The 3,372-nt window shown below is 58.7% G+C and overlaps 1 protein-coding gene across 1 annotated transcript in view; it reads left to right on the top strand.

Moving 5' to 3' along the window:
- Positions 1–2,875: 2,875 nt before the first annotated feature.
- The window catches only part of A4GALT (alpha 1,4-galactosyltransferase (P1PK blood group)), a 19,947-nt gene continuing 19,450 nt past the window's right edge, over positions 2,876–3,372 (top strand). The window contains exon 1 of the mRNA XM_085324468.1: positions 2,876–3,001. The gene's annotated coding sequence lies outside the window, so the exon portion shown is untranslated. The remainder of the gene's footprint in view (positions 3,002–3,372) is intronic.

The raw sequence follows: 3,372 nt of genomic DNA, 5'->3' as shown, positions 1-3,372 counted from the left end.
CGCCCCTCGGGGCCCCGTCGGGCGGCGGCGCCAAGCGGGCGGTTTTATTGACGGGGATTTAATAATCGAGGGCTTGATGCCGTTTGGGGGATCTGGAGGCGCAAATGTTTGCCTATCTAAAGCAAATATTTGTTTTTCCACRACTAAATTTAGGAAGGCTGTGCTGACAGCCGGCCAGACCCCGAAGCCCTGAGCTTTCCCRGAGACGAAGGCTGTGCTCGGTCGAGTCCGTCGCGTTTCAACGCTCGGCACCCTGAACCGCTCAGCTGAGGGGAAGGCTTTAACTTTTAGAGAGAAATTCCTTTGCAATCAACTTATTTTGTGTCTGAAATATCCAGCCTCCCGAGCTGTACGTGGTTGTGTAGTTACCAGCTGATACAAAACTATTAGAAACGCAGCAGATTTGGCTGCTGAGCTGGGGGTGAGGGCTGAGTAAAGTCCCCACTCTGGGAAGGCATCTGCTGGGGGCAGCGTTTTGAGCAATTCGAGAGCGATCGTATTGTAGAGCGACACTATACTGATAACAGGTTTCTGCGGGGTTACTGCCAGAGCTGGTGGATTGATTCCAGCCTGAAAAAAAAAGGACGCTGGTGCTGGGTTCGGATTAGCAGCGCAACCGCTGCCGACCATGACGTACGTAGTGTGCCTAGCTGGGCATGTGCAACCCTGCTGGCTGGTCTGGGTAGAAGGTTTAATGCTATGGTTTGCTCGTAAAACAGGGCTGTCTTGGCATGCCGGTACTTGCATCCGCTCCCAGGACRTAGCCCTGGACCCGCGGTGAGTCTCAGAGATGGGCAGCCTTGRCCTGCTGGTTTAGCGCCTTCTGCCATTTGGCTCCCAGCTGCAAGACACAATGTTCAAGGTGTTACAATCACTTCACTCGCTATTCCCGCCTGCAAAACCCCTTGGTACCCAGCCAGGTTGTCTGATGCTCCCATTTCCTTGCATTGCTCCTTCTGCAAGGCAGCAGCTCCCGGTAAACATCTGCCCAGCTGCTTCCCACCAAGTTCGGATCCCTCCACACTTCTCGTTGGCGCGCAGTGCCGACGCTCGGCGCTGGCCTGACAGGCGGTGCTTCGGCAGTGCTCACGGGGGTGGTCCGGCYGGGGGCTGGTGGCTGTGGCTGCTCCAGCTGATGGCACCTTGCATCCGCTCGCTGTTGACCAGGAATGCCTTGCAGCAGGGACGCCCAACTTCGGGGTTGGTGACGCATCTTATTTTCATGAGAGGCTTCTGTTTTGAGGAAGGGATCCTTCCTGGCCATGATGGGCCTTGTTGTGTCTTGCTGGGCTCTAGTGCTGGCTTTGCCAGTCCCAAAGCTGGAAGGGCAGCCGTTGGCATCCTCCAGATGCTGGCCGTGCTGCGGCTCCATGCCTCGTTGCCTGGTGGGAGCTGACTGCACCCCACTTGGGTACTGGGCACATTGGAGTCACGCAACATCAGTGATGGGCTTGGTCCCGGCCCAGACGGAGTTTTGTGGGAGACATAAACATCACCGACAGCCACGTCCAGGCTTGTGGGTGAAGCTGCGACCTGGCTTCCTCCCCAGAGAGGCAGCCAGCTCGCAGCGCCGCGCCGGGCACCCTCCCGTCCCGGGACCGGGAGCCGAATGCTCAGGATGTCCRCAGAGGAGCAGCAGGGAGAAAAGGCACTCTGTCCCTATGGGGCCTCCCGTATTTGCCTCAATCATGACAACATGATTTATTTTGTCTATAAATATCCCTCTGGCACAGGAAATAATGCGCTGGATGACATTTTCCAGATGGTCTCATGTTCGTTGGCAAGCCGATCCCCCAGCATTATCAGAAAAGGAAAGAAAATGCAATCTGTAAAGCCACACATCATGTTGCAGGAACATTTAAAATCATTTCGTGCCGCTCGCTGTTCTCGCAACAGAGCAGCGAGAGGGTTTTGGTCCACTTGCTAGAGACGTCCCAGGCCCCCGGTGGAAATCAGGCACTCCTGGAAAYGCGCCTGCTGCAGGACAGCCGCCGCGCCAGTGTGCCTGCCCGTTGCCAGCCCAGTCCACGCTGCTGGGGACTTCGGGAAGGGATTGCTGGAGGCCTTTTACATGCAGCCATCCCCATACCTGCAACCCACTGGCACGTCACTGTTCTTGAATGTGGATGTTATTATTATTATTATTATCATTATTTTTAGACTCGAYGAAAGACTAAGAGCAATTCAAGGACGGCATCTAAAAGTTAGTATCATGGTCGGAAACACCGTGCAGCTTTCCAAAGCCCCCCGAGAAGAGCACCCCGGGCGGCCCAGYGCCAGCAGACCGCGCGGCGGCGAGCTGAGCGCTGCCCTAAGCGACCTACTCGGCTGCCAGCAAACACGCAGTGCGCCCGTGCTGCAAAGCACCGGTGCGGCGGGTATCGCAAAGCCCGGYGCTGCCTCCGCAGCCGTGCGAGCCTCCGTGGAGGTTGCTAAAATATTTCGTATGAGTCTGAGCGTGTGCTTGCGCTGCGGTGTTTCATCCATGGGATACGCCGGCGCTGATGTCTCACAGGGCACTGGGACTTCTGTCCCCAAGGTTAGGGGTTATGTCGGAGCTGAGATCGGAGCCGCGGCTCCTGGTGACCTCGGCGCTCGCTGCATCAGGCTCCCTTGCAGAAAACTTGGGGAGGGGGCACGAGGCGCTACTCCCGTTGGGAAGGAGAATCACAGCTTGTCTAGGGCTGCCGTGGGCTTTACCTGCTAACGGCAYGCGTAAGCCCACCCTCTCCGACCGCCCGTCCCCAGGCAGCTAACGCTACCGTGCAGAGCTCTGCTGTTTTTAGCTCCGTTTTATTTCTGCATCGGTTTATTTTAGTTAGCCAACTGCGGGTTGCTTGTTGTTTTAGCTCGCAGGCCGGGGAAAGCAAGCACTCGCAATGGTTACGGAGGCTCTCCCTCCCGATCGCCGCCTCTCTTCGAGCGACCGCGGTGCAGCGGACGAGCCCGCGGCGGCGGCAGTGTTCCTGTAAGGAGKCAGGAGCCGCGGCCGGCTCACCAGGTGCGAGAGGTTCGGGCCRGGGGGGCTCTTCGCCTGGGGAACCCGCTCTGCCAAGGCCGGAGCTGCCTTTCCTCGCAGCTCCGCTGCGCTGCCGCGCCAGCAGCCCCACGGTCGCGGCTCGCGCGGGAATCAATAGCCAGTGCCCCCGGGCTGAGCCCGTCTCTCTGCTCTCCCCGCTGTTGTAGCGAGGGCTGAAGCGAGCTCTGCCTGCTGCTGCTGCCGGCGCAAGCGTGAGTTACGTTGCAGCCCCCCGCGCCACGGGTGTCGGAGCGGTGTGCGCCGCACGCGTAGGAGACGTGTGCACTGTGGGAGTGGTGTGTGCTGTGGTTGTGGGAGCGGTGGTGCCACGGGTGTAGGAGCAGTGTGCACTG

Source organism: Rhea americana, unplaced genomic scaffold (genome assembly GCF_003343005.1).
Source record: "Rhea americana isolate MKP2758 unplaced genomic scaffold, rheAme1 scaffold_91, whole genome shotgun sequence".
Lineage (NCBI taxonomy): Eukaryota > Metazoa > Chordata > Aves > Rheiformes > Rheidae > Rhea > Rhea americana.
This window is presented reverse-complemented; position numbering and strand designations above follow the sequence as displayed.